The 23,715-nt window shown below is 32.0% G+C and overlaps 1 protein-coding gene across 2 annotated transcripts in view; it reads left to right on the top strand.

Moving 5' to 3' along the window:
* The window catches only part of Mp (collagen XV/XVIII-type protein multiplexin), a 300,206-nt gene that overhangs the window by 247,843 nt on the left and 28,648 nt on the right, over positions 1-23,715 (top strand). The gene's annotated exons all lie outside the window — the stretch shown is intronic.

Raw genomic sequence — 23,715 nt, 5'->3', positions numbered from 1 at the left:
GATGCTCTTTGAAAAATATTTTAAACGTTTAATCATGTATATTTTTTATCTGCTGAGTGAAATAATTCGTGAAAAAATATGTAAAAATTAATATTGTGAATTTTATTATATAAAAATATAATCTTTTACTTTAACATTTAACTTTGTACCATGTAGATATTTGTTATTAAATTTTTTATACATATTTATAACATTAATAATTTTTGTGTTTAACAGATTCAATAAATAACTGTCTATGCCAAATTTATAAATTGGTTTAAAATTAATAATTTTTTATAATACAGCACCAATATTTTTCGAAAATTGTTTGCTAAAAATATGAGAACAAAGAACTTTTCAGAAATTTTATAAATACATATTTTCATTAAACTAAAATTAATTTCAAGTTTATCAAAAATCTGTCATTAAATTCAAGCTTATATTTTGAAATATTCGTATATGATAAAACATAATTAATTATATAAAAACAATGATGTGTCTGTTGGACACATAAATTATATCAAGAAGTATTATTAAATCACAGATAGTTTTTGCAGCAAGCGCATTTACTAAAGTGCTCAGTAAAGCCTGTTTACGTTAATTATCCGCGGTATCTCTTACAATTTCCTCGGTAACTTTTATCAGACAGGGCTAATTTAATCGATCACGCAAAAAGCTATGTGGCTAATTAATGTCGCACTTTTTACACCCATTTTGCGATCTAGATATACGCTGTGGCCATTAGTGGTATTACAAGATCACATCACAGCTCATTACGATAAGTTACTATTATATTACGCGAGAAAATATGATTTGTAAGTAATACTATTACGCAAAAAATTACTGAGTAATCTGTTGATTGTCCATTTGATGTAATACAATGTCGCGTTTATTAATATCCATAAATTATAAAATATTAAAAATCTACGAACCTTTTGTCTTAATCTCTTAAGGTTCCTGTTTCCTCATCATTACTATCTCAGATCGTGACATCAAAAGCAAGAAAATATACAATAAAAATTCTTTAGAAATTATACTTGAATAGAAACATCTTTCAATAACGCAACATTTGAAATCGATAAAATAAATTTATAAAATCTCCTCGAAAACTATCTTCTTGTTTCGAGGAGAAATTAAATCATATTTATGTTTATATATTATTACATAATTTTTTAAATTAATAATATATAGCAAAAAATATGATTTTATAACCGTGAATATATCTAATTTTTTATTACACGACTAATTTCAAATATATGGTAATATATTAATTAATGAAAAGGATAATTTCTGGTACCTATATTTTACAAGTCGGTTCCATCGATTGTGTTATTTTATTGAAACATATTTCCATATTAATATTCTGTACAAGAATTTTTATTGTATATTTTATTATTGCTTCTGACGTCATTGACAAACTATGAAATAGTGATGAGTGAACAGGAACTTTTAACAATCCAAAATTAATTTTTTTTTTCAGCACAGATTTAATTCGATACTAGATTTTTACGTTTTTTCTAACATTCAATATCTTGGTAATTAAGCATCACGTTAAAATTCCGTTCGCATAAAATCCATTTGGAATTAAATGAAGAATAAGGATTGATTATCTTTATTTGCACTGATGAAAGTTTCTTCATGGAAGATCGTTTAATTTCAATCGCTTAAAAAGAAAGTTTTGCCAGTTTCATAAGAACTTTTTCTCACTTAACTGTTCTTAACACAATGTAAAAGTTTATATATATATAGTTCGTTTCTTTCAACCATACCATACATAGGTACTTTTTTCTACAAATCATATTAGAACTGTCAAGTTATCCCATAGAAAAAATTTCCCGCGAGCTTTTACGTAATCCCTTTAGATAGAAATTATGCAGAGATTTCAACGGCGTGCATCGTATAAGTGGGCACGATATTTTGTCCCACGTATAATTATATACAAACTTTACAGTCACAAATTTTCCCCAAATTCATATGTTACCGTAATAATCGCTTCTGAATGCCACGACCTCGAAATCATTTCGATGTAGATTCATTCATTAATTCATTCGTTTAACTCTATCGTTCCGCGAGATCACAAAATTTAAAAAGTGAATATTTCGTACATTTTAGAAAGAAATCCAGATTCAAATCCTAGTAGAAATAATTTTCGCAGTAAATTATTCACAGTTTTTAAGATACTTATTAACGTGAATATTATTAAATTACTTGTCAATTTTAATATTCCAGGTCTGTTCATGATTGCATTTCAAGATTTCGACGCGCGGTTTACACAGAATTGGATATTTGTATATATAAATATCCAATTCACACCAAAATATTTAAGCACTAAGATCCATTTTGACCGAAAATAGGATTAATACTTCTCTCAATTGAATATTTTGTATTTGCATGTTTGAAAAGAAATTAATCTAACGCGACGTAATGTTTATTCAAACGATATTATACAGATGTACATATGTATGTAGGCATTTATGCGGATACATCGCATATTTATGTTACACGTTTGTGGAGTTCGCGTTCCTGGCATAAGCGATACAAATAAATCGATCGGCACGGATTTCATTAAGATTCAAAGCATCTCACCGTTGCTTAGATTACAAAGTCTTAAAATTTCAAAGGAAAATACCATTCTCTAAAGACGACACTTTCCTTCACCCTCGATTTTCCTTTCCTTTATCGCATGCAAAACACAGACAATAATGTTACGTACTGTAACAAAAATTCCGTATTTCATTTATCGTGTATTATTGTAGTTTTGCGATCGTGTAGTTGTCGATAATTAAAAAAGTTGGCGAGCAGCCGAGCATTTGCTTGAAAGAGATTGCTGCAGTAAAAATGCATTACATCTAAGCGTAATATTCGCCGTAGCATTTTTTTCCGCTTAAAATTAAAGTCGGTCGATCAACAATTAACTTTTTAATGGCACTGTCGCGAAAACATTAAATTCCGCTATTTCATGCACTGATCCATCTGACTGAAACGTATCGAAAACTAATTGGGCTTTTTCGATAGATTAACGTACTTCATCAACTATGCGATCGGGAAAATTTGTAATACGCAAATAAAGCGATAAACACAACTTCATTCGATGTCTCTTAATCCCGTCGTTTTACAAATATCATTGATTATTCATATCGCAAATCTCTTGCATGCTATTATAAGTAGATACATTATTAATTTTTAAACTAGCGACGAAACATACAAGCAAACATACAAACAAATAATGATAATTTTGTAGCAAAAGCAAAAAATTATTTATACGGAATATAGTAGCATAAATTTCTACTCTTCGTACTATCGCTTTAACTCTCCGGAGTTGACGCCAAAATCTGTAACAATTACTGAAATTTTTTCCAGCCACTTTTTACGGAGATTATATACCTGATATATCCTTAATAAAAAGGTACTAATTAATTACAAAAAAAAAAGACATAACTTGTATAAAAAAATGTAAATACTAAATTTATTTTAATAATAAAAATTCAAATTTGTAGACATAAAATAAAGAAAAGTAAATTATTGGACATTTTTGACAAAGAATCAAAAATATCCAAATATAATAATATATGTTACAATTGAGTGGATCTAATAGACCCACCGTCACAGCTCCAGAGAGTTAAATTAAACTAAACACTTTTGCTGCTACTTTCAGCTAAGAACATCTGCTTGATATTTATTTACGTGATCCCTAATATAAATATACGTAAGTGTATACGTACATATTGAAATTATTTCACATTTGAGTTAATGATAAATAAACATATGACTATTAATAGGTGCAAGCATTTGCGAAAATGCCATTTCTTCCCTGTCACAAATTCGAGTGCAAATCGAACGCGGGTTCTAAATAACGAATCAAACATTCCGGCCTTGTATAGGATCGGCATGTGTGGGAAGTACAATTTGTCTGCGCCGACATGTCGGCGGGAAAAAATAGATTCCGATTGAATTTAATGCTCCACGCTGGCTGCGTACACTCCAATCAGCCAGAGTATCAAAGAGCGAACCGGGGCAACCCGATAAACGATCAAGAGCGAAAAGAAAGAGAGAATGAGAACGGACAAAGACGAACAAGACACGTGCGGTCGAAAAACGATAAAAAAATAGTGATAAAGAGAAAAAAATATTTTGAGGTAGAAAAAAGAAATATAAAAAGCATTCCACATTAATTCAATTTTCGATTATACGATAGCATCATCGATCGAATAATCGTCGATCGATGTAGACCCGCACTTTTATTCGTTCGTCTTTTTCGGCATGTAGCAATGTATCTTTCGCGAAGCACTTTCTGCCCGTCCGACATCCAATCTTTCTTCGACTTTACGTTTTTTTACTGTCTCGTCTAATCGGCTTATTCGCGATATGAGCAAACACCCGTGCTACTTGAACGAAATTTATTACATTAAATGAATAATCCCGCATCCTTATTTATCGGTAATTTATAGTCGTCCGTTTAATTTGGCGGAATCATCCACTCCAATTCATTTACTCACAAAACAACTCTCGCGTCATATACTTTTCCACCCCCGATTAACGCCCAAGTAACAAAATGAATGAAGAATGGTGGAAAATTTAGCGTGCCAATTTTTATCGCGATACAGACATCTCATTTTCTCCATTACAGCGATAAACTCGATCGTATTCTACGCCAAGTTAGAGCCAATGGTTTTGTTATAAATAAGCCAGCCTTGTATATAAACCGTGTCCAATTTATACGCGTCCCCCTTAAGGGCTCGATCCGCGATACATATACCATAAATATCCTCCTTCGTTCCTGCTATTTTCCAATCTCTTGCCACTCACGTTATACGGTAACGCGATACTACCGTTTTACATGGTAACATGCATGCAGGATATCCAAGTCCTACATTTTGTTGTAATGACGAAATGTCAAGGCGCACGTAACGAAGTATTATTTCACCGGTAACACGTAATTATCGTACTGTCGGTGAACGAATGGAACAAATCTTGAGAAATATAGAGCTTTCCTGTATTCATTACCGAGGATATTGTGATGAAAAATATCTATCAGGAAGTAGAAATCTTGAAAAATACATACAGTCAATGCAAAAAGTATTCGTACAAAGAAATTTTTTATGAAGAAAGCCCTATTTATAGAAAATAAACATTAACAATTTTATAATAATAAATACGTTCTGTTTTAATACAAACGAATTAATTTCGCGTATGTTCCCAATTTTAAAAGCTAAATTTCTGGACTATACGAATATTTTTTGTGCATTTAAATAATATCATTTTTAATTTTTGCTTATTTTTAAGATACTCAATTTTATAATAATAAATACGTTCTGTTTTGATACAAACGAATAAATTTCGCGTATGTTCCCAATTTTAAAAGCTAAATTTCTGGATTGTACGAATATTTTTTGTGCATTTAAATAATATCATTTTTAATTTTTGCTTATTTTTAAGATAATATATGTTATTTAATTATTCACATCTTTTTGGTATATATAATTTCAAGAAATATAGTCTATTTTATTATTCATGAATAAATTGCTAATTACCCGGCAAGAAATGACCGTCAATTAGACGTCGAATCAATGTCGAATTAATGTCTATATCATCATATCGATATCAATTTGATATCAATTCGATGAATCGCCGGATAATGTTTAGTTTTTAAAGAAAGGTTTTTTTTAAATTTATTTTCCTTATACGAATACTTTTTACACTCACTGTACGTGTCTTTCATTGCACGTTTTCTGAGATATCCAAGAAATCCATAAATGAATAAAATGTTGCCGGTAAAAGGATATTTAAATAGGCCGCATTTATGAAATGCTCATTTTCCACATTCTTGTATAAACGATAAATTATCCAGATGTACGAAATAGACCGGTATATAATTCAATAATATTACACGTAACTGTCATCCAGTCTCTCACTTTCTTTGTAAATAAATTGGCATCAAGTTTCACAAAATATAACTCTCGTATTTTCCTTCTGTAATATTGTAATATTCTAAAAATATACTTTATCATACATAGCGTAATCATACAGTTTGTTTTTATAAACATTTACGATGCAAATTACTAAAAATCCATACATCATAAAATACTGTTTTTTTTTTCACATGAATGATTTTGTTGACGTATCTAAAAATTTAGCTAGATACAGATCTGAAAATAATTTTGTTGAATCATCAAAATAATTATGTAGGACGCTTAAATATGATGAGTAATGCTATAAAAAGTTTTGATATTCTAGTAACCAGCTGAATATCCCACATAGTTGTATTTCGATGATTCAACAAAATTATTTTTAAATCTGTATCTAGCTAAATTTTTCAGCAAAATCGTTCTTTCCATGCATATTTTAAAAATTAAGTAAAAGCGAATGAAAAGAGAGTAATCACTTCAATTAGAATTTTTACGTTCTTTTTTTCAATCGAATTACTTTTTACTTATTTCTCGAATTACATGAGAATGAACTTTTGTTATTGGTTTAGCGCGAAACGTATTCACGATAGCCGTTTTGTCTTCCACTCTAAAGGTACAGGGTTTCGCGCATTCGTGAATTTCTTCTGAAAACGGAGACGTTTTGATCAATGGCTGGATATCAATATACAAATCGCAATGGTCAATTCTGCAGTACAAAGGAAGTATTCTTGTGCTGCAATTTTGCATACAAACTCCAAAATTCTTCTTCCTAAATATTAAATTTCACGTTCCTCTTAGCTCTTAATGATAAGAACATTTTGTATATATATCTCATATGTACTAATTTTAATATTATCTTTAAAAATGCTACTCTTTTGTCTGACTACAATTAAATGAGATGTGACTTTTAAGAGGATCCTAAAGCCTCCACAAATACTTTTTTCTCTTTCACCGATTCGAAAATCCTTTTCCAGGATTAAAGTATATACATTAATATGTGTCTGGGAAGTGGAGTCTATGCCGAGAACGATCAAAAATTTCAAAATTGATATATTTTTTACGATTTCTTAGTGTAACATGGCGTTTCAGCTGCCAAGTCGTAACATTTGCTTGATATGAAAGCTTTGCAAACTATAGGGTAAGCCCGGGCAGCGCGGACGTGTTAAGGTTAAGGAGAAAAAATGACACAATTAAAATTGAGATCAGAAACCCCATTTTTATTCTCATAAATCTCTTAAAGAACTTAACTTTCAAATAAAATAAAGAAAATTTTAAAAACTTGAACATTAATATGTCGTTTTATAAAAAATGACACAATTAAAATTGAGATCAGAAACCCCATTTTTATTCTCATAAATCTCTTAAAGGACTTAACTTTAAATTAAATAAAGAAAATTTTAAAAACTTGAACATTAATATGTCGTTTTATAGTTAAAACATAAAAAAAGAGAAACTATCCGCTTTGCCCGATCCCCCTGGGCAAAGCGAATGGATCACTCGAGCAATGCAAATATGAAATTTAAAAAATTAGAATCAGTCTTGGCAATCGTCACAAAAGTAGCTACCAAATCCTCTATATGTAGTGCCCCCTTCATGGGCTCATTTGGTGCACTGACTGCACTGGATCAGTCATAAACAAATCATCATACTAGGCTGCGTTCAGAATCGTCGTCCGGATGCTCCTATAAATGTTGTTTTATCCTTGTTGTTCACGAATGTTAAACAAGGATAAAAGGACATCTGGATGCACCCAGATAATAATTCTAAACGCAGCCCATCATTGTGGCAAAAAATAAACAAAAATGAGATGTAAACGAACACGTGCCTTTCGTACACTCGAAAAGTTGTCTGTCCCTCCGTATTCCCAGTAGTTTCTAGTATTCCCAGTAGAGTAAAGAGGATGGATCATCTGCTTTGCCCCCACCCGCTTTGCCCAAAAACCCTACCTGGCGCGAATTTGGAAAGGTTAGAATAAGTTGAAGCACCAAGTGAAAAATTTTAACCTCGAATACACGTTTATAGACATAGAATTCTTATAAAAAATCATTCACACTGGTTAAAGACCAATTACAGATAATAATTAAGCTACGTACCTTAGCGAAAATCGCAAGAAAACACTCAATTTTCTATGTGTCTCTATTAAACACAAACAAATACAATCATATGTTGTTTCGTACTGTCATAGCGTCGTTGCAGGTCGGTCATTCCTTCAACTGCTAGAGACTCATAGCGCTATCTCAGATAAATAAGCGAAAATAAAAGGTATTCGCTTTACCCAGGACGTCTATTTTGCCCGGGCTTCCCCTACGTACGAAATAGTGGTTCCCAGACACGTTGCGTGAGATATTGATGTGGTAGTATATAAAGACATGTAGATGCGCGGCGCGACCTCTGATGACTTCGTCGGAGAGTTTGAACTTCGCTCAAATATTCCATTTATGCATTTCATTTTTTATTTATCATATTCATAATTATTAAAAATATTTTAGCATCAAATATAATAATATACGTTGTTTCTTCAGTCAGTTTTAAATTTTAAAATAGTTTTAAGCATTAAGTTAATATATTAAGAAAATATGTATAAGTATTTTATTTGTTGCATTAGCAATTATTTAATTTTTAAGAATTTTCATAATAATTAAAATTTCCACAAAATTAAAAACTGTTGGATTTTATTTTATATTCGCGTAATTCCTTCTTAATTTTAAATCCAAAAGTCAGAACAGAAGCAATCCGAAGGGAAATGCATCTATGTACCGACCTCGATTCGAACTTGTTGCATTAAACAAGCTTCATTGCACTGTCCATAGATGCATCGAAAATAGCAATCAACCACATCAAAGACGAAACTTCGCACGTGTAATCCGAATTCCACATAGCGAGACTTGAATTTAGTGGGGTTGGACTGGCAATTGCTAGGCTCAAAATACATCTACGAACATCTACCGTACAGACGCACACATATGAACGATACAGGACAAAATTTCAGAAGAACGCATTGTGATGCATCGACCTTTTTTCGATAACGAATCACTACCAAGAGAAATTAAAAGCATTTATCGATGCACATCGACTTACAACAATTAATTAGAATAACATAAAAATATAAAGTAGAATGACATAAATCATACATTATAATTGCGATATTCCTTTTATATCTCCTGGATAATATAAATCATATTACTTCTGAGATATATTTATGGTTATTGCATCATAGCAATTATAAATCTTCTTGAATCGGATATCACAGTTATAAAATATTAACGTAAGAAATAACATGCGAAATGACACGAGAGATCAATAAATACGAATTAATTCAGAGATTACACGCGACGACAGATCTGAATTTTTGATAAAATGACGTTTGAAATTAATAATAAATTCTCTCCGAACAGAATAATTTCTAAATTAATTTAATCGAATAGTAAATAATTACAAATATAAATTCATACATATGACAAAGAATACAATCATCAAATTTATTGGATCGGCCTACATTATGCAATGGAATCATTAATAAAATAAACAGTCATAATTCCCACCTCTCTTAATCTATTTGCATCATTCAGATCTCTGTTTTTCAGATCTCATTCCGCTCATTCGACACTACATTAAATATGGATCTCATTCGATATTTCATTAAATATGCATTAAAAGGCTCTATAATAATACCGAAACGGAACTGTTAACGTTGAATTTATTAGATAGGACGCCGTGGTCGATAATTATCATGTCCGATACGTTTCTGTATCTAAACAACAGAACGCCGTATCCTTTGGAACATGCCGTTAATCATGCGATCCGCCCTAAAGTTTGCTTAGACTCTCGACTCCCGATTAAGTAAAGAGGTTACGAGAATATATAGGAGACTCCTGACACGTGATCGTTAAGGTTTCAAACGGCATGTAGAAGATGGCTTCGACGTTAAAACCACGGTAATTATCCAATCCCGAAGAACATACACGAGTTGATATAATCTCTTAAATCTTGCATACACGGCGTCTACTTTTGATATGAGAACAGCAGTGGCTATAAATCAGGCGACACTCTTGTTTCGTGTTGTATATGGAATAATATATTTTGTGCTTTATTTAAATATTTCTGGCGTGGGGGGGGGGTGTGCGGCGTGAGGCTTTAACAACCGTACTTAATGTTATTGACGAAAGAAATATCGGTGGAAAATAAGAACGATTCGATAAATGGCGCAATGAAAACGGCAGTGATTGGAAAATCCGCTGCTAAAAATTCTGTTGAAAATATGCGCACGCTCGATATAACGACAAGATAAACATTTCGGAAATGGTTGGAAAAATCGACGTGGGCGCAGCTCCGCGTATTTTTACAATAAACGAAATGTCCAGCGCGCTAACCCGATTGCTTAAAAAATATACCTAATACCAGTTGACAGATGGGAAACAACAGTTTTTATATACGCTTGTCCCCGAATAAATTATACTTATCTTCGCTTCAATTCTACATCACTTTACTCGACTACCCTGTTTATGACTTGAAAATAGTTTGCAGTAATTAATTAATTTGTCGAAAGTAGGTATAGCGATTCAAAAAATTATTCAGAATAAATAAATGATGTATAAATAGACAGAGTGCGAGTGATACATACAAAATGAGTTATTAATAAATAATCAATCGAAATGCACTCTTCTGCAAATAAAATGAGATAGACCCGAAAAACCAGACTTTTCATATACAACGCTGGTGATGAAAAACATTTTCAGAAATTGCGGCTTCAATATAATATATGTATACATGTTATTCAATATTAAAATTTTTTATTAATGTCAGGCGGGATTATATTTTTTCGCGCATTATCCTGCGTTTATATTCCGAACTAAAAGAGCACTTTTAATGATATCATTAATTGACGTAGTAATGAACGCTGTGCCTTCCATTGAAAATCCGAAATAAATCATTCATTAATAGCGTTCACTCACTAGCCAGAATCTGCTGCTTCGATATGGTAATTAAGAGTTGTCCCCGGGCGCGATTTAATTCAGCGAAACTCGGCTGATCGATTCGCATCAAGCGGAATTTATCGGACTTAAACTACCTCTTTTTTTTTAATTTTTGGTAGTTACGCGTGGTGCTCGTTAAAGTGTTGGAAATTCCCGATAATGGTACCGTGAACGATCGAGTCAACCGCCAGGCACGAATCGTTAAAATTTTCCAACGGAGGGCCATTGCGCTGTCCGATTTTATTTTTTTTTTTTTTTCTGTATAAGTAATAGTCCAAATAATTTAATCAAAAGTAAATGAATGCACAGTCGAATGCTCGCGCAATAATATTGCAAAACTTGTTTCATAAAGTCTTTCTCCATGATATGTTTTTCCGTGAAGAGTCTTTCTCCCGAAATAACATCTCCTTCCCTGCGGCCAGCGCGGCTTAACGTCGCGATAACACTCGTGATTTTATCACTTAATTTCCGCGCCAAAGAAATACCTATTCGTGCGCTCGCGAGTCGACCGTAACGTGAAATCACGACCGTAATATGGCACAGTACCGTCGTTGAAATTGCCGAGACATAAACACACGGCGCGACACGTAAATCAATAAAGCGTAAACGTCTGCTAAAGAATCGTAAAAACGCTCTCCGCCGCGCCGGTCCAGCATCCGTCAGCGACAAGATCCAGGATTTTCAATCTTCCCAGATCGATAATCGGGAGATACTCTCGAGAATGACGAAAAAGAGAGAGAGAGAGAGAGAGAAAAATATCTACAATGGGATGTAAGGAACGTGCGCGTTCCGTCATTTTCGCGCGTCATTCACTGAAAATACGGGGATTCTTTCCCGTATCTGGAAAATGGAAATGGACTACCGATGTTGGATAACAGGCAGTGCAGCTTGACTATCGCTGCGAAGTAAAACAAAGTTGCGCGAACGTTATTGAAATCTCGAGCGAGCGAACAATTCTGCCGGAATGCTCGTGTTAACCATCGACGTCCATTATCTCCCTTTTCGCTACGAAGAAAAGTATTTTCCTTCAGATATAAAAGATCGTGTTATAAGAAAATATAGGTAGATTTGCAGTAGCTACACTGCGATGGTCAAACTTATTAAATTGACATTATTAAATTAAGATGCGTAAATTAAGACGCGATGTAATTAAAACTCTGTAGCTTGCTTTATATGACATAAAAGAAATAAAAGTTGACGAACATATCTCATAAAAATTCCTATGATAAAAATCCAAGATGTCTTACTTTTGTCAAATTTAACAAATTGATTGAGATAATGGGATTTTTTTGTAATTATTTTCATTATTTTTCAAATTATGATTGAAGTATGTAATTGATTTAAAATGATTTTTTTATTATCTCAATTTATTAAAATAATAAAAAAATTCATTTTGAGATTAGATTTCGATAATGGATTTTATTCTCTTATCGCAAGTTTTTAAGTTGATAATTAAAAAAACTGTTCGTTTAACTTTTTTTCTCTTTGTAACATTATTATATCGTAATAAATCATTTAATTATTATTACTTTTTATTTGACTTTAATTCGTTTTCCTCGAATGACAAAACCATTTGAACATGAGGATTACAAAAACACAGCAAGATATTAAATTCGCGAAGAAAAGGAATTGCTTGTCGATAAGAAGACCAATTTCTTCGATGATAAGCGCATTTATCTTGATCCTGGTTCGGCGCGTCTTTTATCGCGACACAAATCTTGTGGTTAATATCGCTTCTCGTCGACCTTAGCAAGTTATGAGTTTTCCTTGCTCATCCCGTCAAATAAGAAAGGACGATGCTGGTATTTTTACCTAAATATTATAACCGCAAAACAGAGAAGAAATGGCACGCGTAGTGAGAAGAAATGGCAATGTATTCCCGCGATCTCATCCAAATTTTAGAGAATTTTTGGTGATATGAGAGTACAAATACACTCACGGCACACGCTCAACGGGAATTGCCCGGAAAGCGGAACAACAGCACAGATATAAATCAAATTTCTTCCAGGAATATTGCGACTTCTGAGTGATGTTCCTGCGCGCGGCATAAAATAAGTTGCTCCTAATTCGCTGGCATAGGAAAACAGTCAAAGAATCATGAATTTTACTCAAATGTAGACTGCTTTTTACTTTCAACCTTTCTTTTTATGAATAAAGAAGAATCTCTCAGAAAAATATTTGACTAGTTAGTTTTTACAGGAATAGAAAGTCATATTTGGGATCTTTATCAATTACATATTTCCATCATAATTTGAAAAATAATGGAATTTATTATAATTACATCTCGATTAATTTGATAAATTTGATGAAAATGAGATATTTATTTTTATCAAATACGGTAAAAATATTCGCTTTGACCACATTTAATAAAACTTCAATACTTTTTTATCAAATTTACCAAATTGATCGAGATGTAATTAACAGCGATCTCAAAAATATTGCTTTCTAAACCTGTAATAGCTACCGCAGACTAATCAAATATTTTATTTCGACATGAAATTTACTACACACACACACACATATATTATATACATATATATAATATGTCAATTCACATCAATATATTATTATTTAAATACTAAAATCCAACTGAAACTAATGAAGCAGCTTTCTCGTTACTTATTATTAATTATATTCGCATGCTGTCTAATATCATTTATTGTTCAAATATTTCAATTACATAATAAAAATATATATCAAAGGAAATACGTTAACGTATAGTTACATTGAAGCAGACTGAAAATCGCTAATAAATATAATAGGGAGAAAATTAATGAAGAGATTTTAAATAATACAAAGAAATAAAGAGATCAAAATTTCAACGTCGAGAATTGGGTGGTCGTATCAAATTTGCAACGCCTGGGGTGTTTAATGCGTCGATGAATCCACCAAAATCCATGCTAATAATGATAATCGAAATTTGGCTACGGAGCGCGAGCTCATCCGTGCTCCGTAGCCAAATGGCTCCGTGCCGGCCAATTCGCACAAAGACGAAACGTGTGAAAAAAAAGACTATCAGCGGATCGTTACGACAGGGTCGATCGGTATCTCACGGTGAAGGCGTGAAGATTGGCTGAGCCTGAGAGCGGCGAAACAAATGGGCGAGAAAAGCAAAGAGACGAAAGTGATGGCAGCGAAATCACGGCGTTACCACCGAAAGAGAGGTGTGTCGGATCTCCGTGAATTCTAATCATCGAGGGTGGTATTTTCAGTACGATGTACGGCGAAACGTTTATTTACTCGACAAATTTACGGAACAAATTAAATACAGGTACACGACTTCTAATTATAATCGGTTAACCCGCGCTAGTTTAATCGAATCCTTAAACAAGAAAATAGCTGGATTAGTTTTAATCTGTATAATTGGTTTGGTACAGTAAATTTGTTTGGACAATAAATGGATAATATAAAATGAATATAGAATAGTATCGTATTCTATTTCTCTCTCGCTCCAATAAGTAGATATTGATTCTGCAACGATTGGATAGAAATAAAAAATGCAAAATAGATAACAATATTTATACGACAAAAAGCATTTCTGATAGGTATATTATTCTAATTTGATCGAATTTAGTATCTTTCCTGATAAAGAAGATAATTGAAAAATTTAGCCATTTAAATAAAGATGAAAAAGACTGATTGTGAGACCTTGTAATAACAACAAATACAATAAAAATACTTGATGGTCAATGTATATATATAATTGTATAATAGTAATAAGAATGAATTACGTAAATTTATGATAGTAAATGTTACGTAGAAGAGCGAAACGGTTTCTCATTCTTCTAACGATGACGACATTTTAATTTCATGGGACGTTAAATACATTTCCGAAGACGAAAGAGAGAGAAAGCAAAAATGAAGAAAGTCTGAGGAGAGATGAGACAATGAGAAAAGAAGGAGAAAGAAAGGATGAGCGAAAAGAGATAGAATGACTGTCTACGAGCCTCGGGAATACGTGTTCTCTCAGCTTAATATAAAGTCCGTTGCTAATCCAAAAAATTCGTAGTTTAAATTTCACATAAAAGACTCAACCAGCTTTTCCAGCAAGAATTTTTCATTATCTGCATTTTCGCGTAGACCGAGTCTCACTTCAACTTTGTTCGTCTTACTTTAACTACTATTCATAAGGAATACAAGCGATAATGTTAATTCGCGATGATAATAATCATTCATGAATGAATTTTTCAAGACTATAATATATGATAAATCGAGAAAGAAAGCATTGTTACGCCATTTAGACTAAAATCAAGTGGGATCAAATATAAATCGAAGTACTCGACGTCATTCCGCGATATTCCAATCAAACTTGGAGCTTCTATGTATGAATTATTCATACTACGATCTGACTGAAATATCGGAAATACGTCATTGTGAAGTCTGCCTGACTGGACATTGCACGAAGTAAATCTTGAAAAGGTACTCCTACGTTTCAAACATTCCGTATTTAGTTATTTATATCGAACAATTAAAAATAGTCTTCTTTTTCTTGAAAGTTGAACTGTGAAAATTTCACGTGTGTCATTATAAGTCTTTCATATAGAAAATCGATAATTCTAATTAATGAAACAGACAATATTTGCACTAAAAAGCTTTAATAAAAGAAGATAATTTTTAATCGTGTAAGTATAATAACGGAGACTGCTATCAAATGTTTAATGAAGAACGTCGCGTCGCCTAAAAATCGGGAAATTTTATCAAATTTGCATCCTGTATAGTGCATCTTACACAAAATTTTATAAGCAATCTCCATTAATCAGAAACTACAAATTTATGTAGAAGAGACGACTCGCGTCTTTGCACTCGCATTTACGAAAATGTAAGTTGCGTTTGCACGTGCGACATGTAAATTTGCTCAGACACGGTTAAACGCACGTAGACCGCGTGGGTGCCGATAATGCCCTTCTATAAAACACAAGCGTATCGAAAAAGGTATAAAATCCGGCGGGAAAAAAGAGAGGGGAAAGAGAAAAAGCCCCCAAGAGCTCTCGCGTAAATCGAGTTACCACCCGCTTTATTTCTTTTTGTGACTCACGGCAACTTGGAATTATCGTTATTTGCAGCTCGCGGCCATGAATTTAGAAGCAGCCTGTATATGCTTATACATATGCGCGAGACGATAATTCGTCGTTATTCACAATCGGAAATAACGTTGACCCCGTGGATCTTACGACATCACAAGAGTTACGAAAACAGAGAACATTGTACAGAGAGAGTTAAATATAATCGACTTCTCTTCCGTATAAAAAAAAAGAAAGTATATTTCCACTTATTATCATGTATTATTCATACCGTCGAGTTTTAAACACGTCAGAAAGAAGAAATTCTCGTATCTTTTTGCGTCTGCACTATTTTTTTTATTAAGAAATGCAAAAACTTTTATTCGTGTACCATATACCGTTCTGAGTTTATTTTTTTCCGTCAAAATGGAAAGTTTTTTTATTTAAATACTTGATTTCTAGTATAAAATCTGGTAGAAACAGAATCGATATAGAATCCCTAAAAATCTCGGTACCAATTTAATCGATACGTCCAATCTTTTTATATATGTATACCAATACAAGGCGAGACGGGTGCGCCGATTTTTCAGTGTGTGTTTACTTTACTATTTAGCACCGCGCACGCGCGTAACTGTAACCGACAAGTTCAACACTCGTATCACGTGCCGTGGAATTTATATTTCGTCAAGCCCAACCCTTTTACAATCTCACTTGCCACCTCATATAATACTCTCTTTTGGAAGATTTTACAACTCTGCTTCCCTACTCGTATAATCGCACGCCGCGCGTCCATCTCAGTACATAAAATTAGGAGATTTTTGTCGAGATCTCGTGTCTCGTGCGAAATACGTATTTAAATGTGAAATTAAAAAACACCAAAATAAGAGAGTAATAAATAGCTTAGTATTAATTTTCTTCAACCTACATTTTATTCTAACGAGATAAAAATATATAATAATTTTATACGTTTTTTCCTCATTGGAGATAATAACATAAAATCATATATTATTCCAGAATTAGCGGAATTAGCTGACACTGCCTTTTTTGAATTTTAGACTAAACTTTCAAATTTAGAATAAACTAAAATTAGTTACTATGATAATAATTAACCTTGTTAATAATTAAGCTGTAGGCTGAGAAGCTTTTTATAAAAATTAAATTGTAGGGAAAACAATGAAATGTTATTCATTTAATTTAACACAGATTTTACCCCAACAATATTTTGTTTTCTTCATCCAGAGAAAAGTTTCTTAGATTAAAAAATAATTTATTTGAATCAATGAAATTTATACATTGGTACATGCATATCGCCCACAATCCTCGTAGCCAAACATGCGAGACGACTCGAAATGTTTGAATAGGTACACATACTCGCACATGTATTCGCAACTCGAGACAATAGCGGTATTTAAATTTTCTTTTATATACATTTCTCGTATTGAAGTAGCGAGTCGAATTCCTTTAGATCCTTCACATTTATAATATAGACATTTAACTGCATTTATAATATTCGGAAATAATATTTGTGTAGGCATCTAATTGTAGCCTAAAATTTAGACGTATTCAACCGCTAGGAAATAACTGAAAAGCGAGATAAACAAAATCAATAGAGACGGGTGAGAAAAATATTTAAATGTCAGGAGAAGGATCTCAAAGGAGAAAACACTTAGCAATAACGAGACGAGAAGAAAAGGTCGTGGAGTTTGCTGCGAGAATTTAACTAGAACAGACAGTTGTATTGCCATCAAATAATTAAATAGATATTCGAAAGACCGAACGAAATCTCTTTTGCTCGACTACTCGATACCCTATCATCAAAATTCAAATCAAAGAAACTTTTCTTTAACCGATGATCCACCACAAATATACATATATCTATACATATATATATTCAATTTAAAGTTATCTATATAAAAAATAATGATCTGTCATTTTCTTCATCGATTCAAAATAAAATTGGCTTGAAATTCATTTGAAATTAATTCTAAATTTTGGTACGAATAATACCGTCTGTATTTTCTACCAATTCTGAACTATTGTATAAGTCTTTGTTACAAGTAGATCTTTGTTACAGATAGATATACAGAGCTATCTCCAAAGACGGATTAACGTATTGTATGACTAATACTCCTGTACTTGAGCCCTAACCTCTACTCGATACCATGAAATACTCACTGCAAATGCAACGATATTTTATCTCTCTATACATCATCGAATATTTTGGGCTTGTCTGTGATCGAGGTCAAGTGCTCTTTCCTTCGAATAATCCGCTCTCGAAGATACGTTTATTCGATACCGATTCCGAGAAATTTCAGAAAAATGCCGATATTTAAGCGGAAATCAACGAGCTCTGACGAGGAGAGGAAGTACCAAAAAATTTCGGATTACCAATGCATTACATCTATCATACATATATACGGCAACCTTTCATAAAGTTCAATTCAAACAAAAGTTCTATCTCTTAACAATGCCGATATTTAACATTAATATTTCGTGGAAATTTATCACATTACAATGACACGAATAAGTCAATCGAATCGATCTATAGCTGCTTTCGATACTACTGCAGGTTTTGATTCAAATACCATGTTTAATAGATGAATTTATTTACGTGTTTGCTCATCTGTGGTGTGATATGTACTGTGTCTGATGTATATGAAATTATCCCGGAAATTATAGTATGAACTGATACCAAACGTATGAACGTGCTATATATGTAGAAGATCAGATAAATCTAATTTGATCAAAATCGAGATATGTACACTTTCAATTGGATGTTACTGATATCACATTTCCTCTATTATTGTAAAGTATTTTCTCATATTTGCATGTTCAAAGGAACTTTTAATCAAGAAATGCAAATCGTAATAGAATATCTACGCAAAACAGATACTTATTAATATATTTGACACGGTATTTCATTATTAATTTAACATTTCTTTGTTATACGTATATAAGAGTGGCCCGAATTTAAATGATCAAACTTCGAGAACGTATAAAGAATCGACAAACTAAAAAAAATCTTTTAAACACCCAGTATATGTCAATTTTCACAATGTTTAACTCTGAATATATGCATAGATTGGGCGCATATTTTTAATTTTATTTAGGAAATATTTATTTATCTTTATTGTACATAAATATCCAATATATTTAATTAATTATTTCTAACTCCAATCTTCATCATTTGTGACTTATGAATATCACCAAAGAAGAAAATTAATAAAAAAAATCTTATTTTCCAAAAATTTCAGCACTTTACTTTTACTTCTTATTTTTTTTCATCTATTATGTATCTTTTATGTCTATTTTTATTATTTAACAATAAACTCCAAAATTTAATCAATTATACTTAACTTTAAAGTTAATATTTATATCACACATACATAGTATTCCCAACTGCACTTTTCCTGAAAATTTTGTGTGAATTCGTATATATACAACGCTAGTAAAAAATGTAAGGAATGACTATCTCTTATCAGGTTTCAGAACTATCAAGAGACACGTCAATGTCTCGCGACAAGTCTACCAATATACATGTGTATGCAATATGTATATATGTATGTACATGTATATAGCGTCGCGAAACTGTGTATCTATACGCGAGTCTTTCTCTTTTACCAAAATTATCACTTTTTTATCATTTTTTATCAAACATATTTTAAAATATCTGATTTTCCTTTTTTTCTTTCTGTACGAGAGCTGAAATATTCTATAAATTTCAAACAATTTGTGACCTGATAATTGCTTTCTTTTTATAACGAAACGTGCCAGTAAATAATCAAATGTACCAGTTAATGATACGTCGATAGCGATAAATCCCATTCTATGTTGGTACGAGCTTTGTGCATGTGCATTCTTGTATGCACAATGGATCAATGTACGTTGTATATAGTCCAGAGTTAAACATTGCGCTAATCTGTCCTATCCCATCCATTTCAAGGCAATGGATCTGCGAGGTGTGATATCTATCTGTGATATTCACAAATCTATTATCTCAAACTTTATAATCAAAGATCTAACACTCACCGATACGATACGCAGCAGCGAAACTGCGACTACGTTGATCTGCAAAATATAAAATGCTCGCATTAATTTCTTTTTCTTATAGATAGATTCTTTTAGATAATGTAAGAGCTTCTATTAGATCTTCTAAATGAATCTTTTTTTCTCGAATTCTTTTTTAAACAATAAATAAAAGAGCAGAATAGCCACACGCAGAATGTCAGTACAAAATCATACATTTAAAATTGTTAAGACATAAAAACATTGACGAAATATTATGTTTTTATGTTTTAACAATTATGTTTTAAATATATGACTTTCGCTATCAACATCCTGTGTGTGACTGTTCTGCTCTTTTATTTATAGTTTATAATTTAAGCCACGTTATTGTGATTCTTTTTTAATTCCGCGAAATACATAGAAATTATTTCAATAAGTAATAAATAATATATTGATATAAATAATAAATTATATTTACCCAGTGGTTGTTTCGCCGTTGCCTGATGCCTCGCAGGCCTCCTCTTCCTCATAGATTCCTTCGTTGCACTCACGTCACTCGCGAATTAATTACGATTAATTACGACCGCACACGTACTAATCACTAAAATACGACGGTCGCGCGACACTTTGCACGGTACTCTCGACGTTAATCTTACGCGACGCGACATGGAATCCTGGAAAATATGTATGAAATATTATTAATGTACATATCACGCCTTCGGTCTTGCTGTTACTTGTATTATTCTAGTGCAATTCGCATATTACTGTGCATTCTCAGCAAACAGTATATAATGATATTTGAAATAATAACGGATGAATAGATTTAGTTAAATCAATAAATACCAAAACACGACATGAAATACATACAAATATACAAGCATCATATAAACAAACTACTATTTTCCATTAATATCTGGAGTTAACGCTGCCCAAAATCTGTAACATAATTACTGATACTGGGTCTGCAAAATTTATTTAATTTATGATATTAAAAGGCACTATAATTAATTCCAAGGAAACAAAATGACATGAGTCGTATACGAAAGAATGAATACTAAATTTATTTTAATAAGAACACTTCAAATTTTTGTAAATGTAACAAGAAAATTGAACTGACATTTTTGACAAAGAGATTTATAATCTGGGTTGCCACAGAAAATAAAATTTTTAATTCCCTGACTTTTCCAGGTTTTACAGATAAAAATGGAAAATTTTTCAACATAAAATATGTAAATTTTAAGTCAACATTTAATAAAGTCAAGAATTGTAAGAAAGCTATATAGCATATATTATCAAAAACAACGCAAAAAAGGTTAGCACACTAAAATTTTGAGTGCAAATTCAAGTCGAAAAAAAAATAATAATAAATTAGTATTGGAAAAAAGAATGCAGTTATGAAAAAGAGCGATCAAATAAAAATACTGAATAAAATATAAAAATTTTAATTATTTTATTAAAATCGTTTAAAGTGTGCTAGTTTTGAATGTATTTCACTATAAACGTCAGATATTATATTAAAAAATTATAACAATTATCTAGAATAGGAACAGTTTAAAGAAATTGTGAGCAAATTTCACACACACACAAAATTCCAGACTTTTTTATATTTTCCCCTGACTTTTCCCGGTTTTCCACGACCAATTTCAATTTCCCTGTATACCGGTTTTCCAGGTCTGAGGCAACCCTGATAATTGAATAAGTAAGGTCCAATGGAAAGAAAAACTTTAATTCCTTATATCGCACTAAATTGTTTTCAATTAAATACTTGTCGCTTCAATCAGAAAGAAGTTCGAGAAGGTTATTAATCTTAGGGGTTGATATAAACGTTAACTATTCACGAGTATGAACTGTATTTTCTGCTGATTGTCGCGATCGCTAATAAAGTCCATCCTACATTAGACGCAAGCCGATCGTAAGTTTGTTGCGACAGCCAATCTGAAGCTTGCATTTTGAAATCAACGCTTCATATTAGTAGAATGGGCTTAATGCGACGACACACAGTTTGCGCCACGTTCTATGCACGCAAGTCTCACCACGAACGATAACAAAGCGACTTTATGTAAACAACGGCATGCCTGTGTATGCCGTTAAAAGCAAGCGCCGAAACTGAGTTCAATTTGTCGCCGTTACGAAATAACTAGCATGCACTAAGATAATTAAATGTATGCCGAATATTGTGTACTTGTGTCTTAATTTAATTAATTTAACCGACAACGAATATCATTTTTGTCGCTTAATTAAGTTATTAAGGTTCCATTCCATATTCTCGAGTAAAAGACGATGGACAAGTTACATTTTAATTCGGTACGATAAAGATGAATTCACGAAATTATGCAGAATAATCGCTCAGAATATGCGCTCTAATATTGAGAAAGAGAAAGAAAGAGAGAAAAATGTTCGATATTTGTGACTATAATTACATGATAAAATAATTATGATTAGAGAAGTTCCATTTTGACTATATATATAGAAATGTAGTTATTATTACAACAAAAATAAATATAATTATTACAATTTTTTACCACCGCGTAATTTAATTATAATTTAATCATTTTTATGAAAATAATTATTATATTTATAATAATTTTCGGTATTAATAAGTATATATGTTTGTTTAGTAGAGCTAAAACAATTATTATTACTACAATATTATAACAGTAATAGCTATAATTACAGTACCATATAATTATAGTCACATTATAATTAGGGTCAAAATATCCGAAACTTTTCTTTTAGTGAAAAAGCAATCATAGATTTAATATATTTATGACGCCCAGTTTGATATAACTTACGATAGAAATCATTCTTTCGACGATACATCAAAGACACGCATAAAATAGATTTTGCATCAAACGTGAATCAAACTTCTCATTAATTTAAATGTATCTTATCCATTCTTTTTCGCCTCAAGAACGTATAATAAACAGAAATCGGCAACTCGAAAGTTTCAAAGTAACGAAATCATGATTCCCCCTTACGTTTATTAAAACAAATGTAATTCGTTTCTTTCAATAGATATTATACAGAATTTCAGAAATATCGGTCGCACATTTTGTGCTTCATTTCGCGGTCCCGTTAACGTTATTTACTTACACGAAAAGAATAGCTTTGCTAATTTAACTATCTAAAAATTAAATGAAATACATCTCTTATTTTATATTTAAAATAAGTTATTTATCTACACGAATAGTTTTGCTGATTTAAGAAAATTTGCATTTATCTTTATAGAAAGGATATATAATTATCAACCTTCATTTAAGTATATGAATCATCAAAAAGAATAATGTTGAAATATCAAAAATATCCCATACGAATAATTACTAATTTTAGAAGAACCGCGCGCAAGTACACTGTTAAATTTTATAGGGTCAAATTAACTCAATGTGAGTCGTCACTGCTCCTACTAAATGTATCGTTATTTTTTACTAAAATGATAATTAAATTTGATAGTATATAATGTTAAACTGATTCTATAGTGTCAAATATAACCATTGTTTTAGTAAAATATAACGATATTATTGAGTAGGAGCAGTGGCGACTCGCATTAAGTTAATTTGATCCTATAAAATTTAACAGTGTAATATAGGATTGAACGAATGCCAAAGATGCTACAAATCAAAGCGCAAAATGTATGACGATACCCGTTTATTAAAATCATATCAAAGTAAGAGAGAAAGAATAATTGAATAAATTGAATATTTTTCATACGCGTCAGTTAGACGTCCGAACGGCGCGACGGCAGTCGGTGAAGTGTGAACAGCGAGTGAGCGAGGGGGAGAACGAATACGGCGAATAGCGAGGGGGAGCGCGGCCGACTACGTCATCGTCGTCATCACTTCGGCATTCGCTCGG

The sequence above is a fragment of the Trachymyrmex cornetzi genome, unplaced genomic scaffold (assembly GCF_001594075.2).
Source record: "Trachymyrmex cornetzi isolate Tcor2-1 unplaced genomic scaffold, Tcor1.1 scaffold56, whole genome shotgun sequence".
Classification (NCBI taxonomy): domain Eukaryota; kingdom Metazoa; phylum Arthropoda; class Insecta; order Hymenoptera; family Formicidae; genus Trachymyrmex; species Trachymyrmex cornetzi.
The sequence above is the reverse complement of the archived record's forward strand: the minus strand, read 5'-3'. Positions and strand labels throughout refer to the sequence as shown.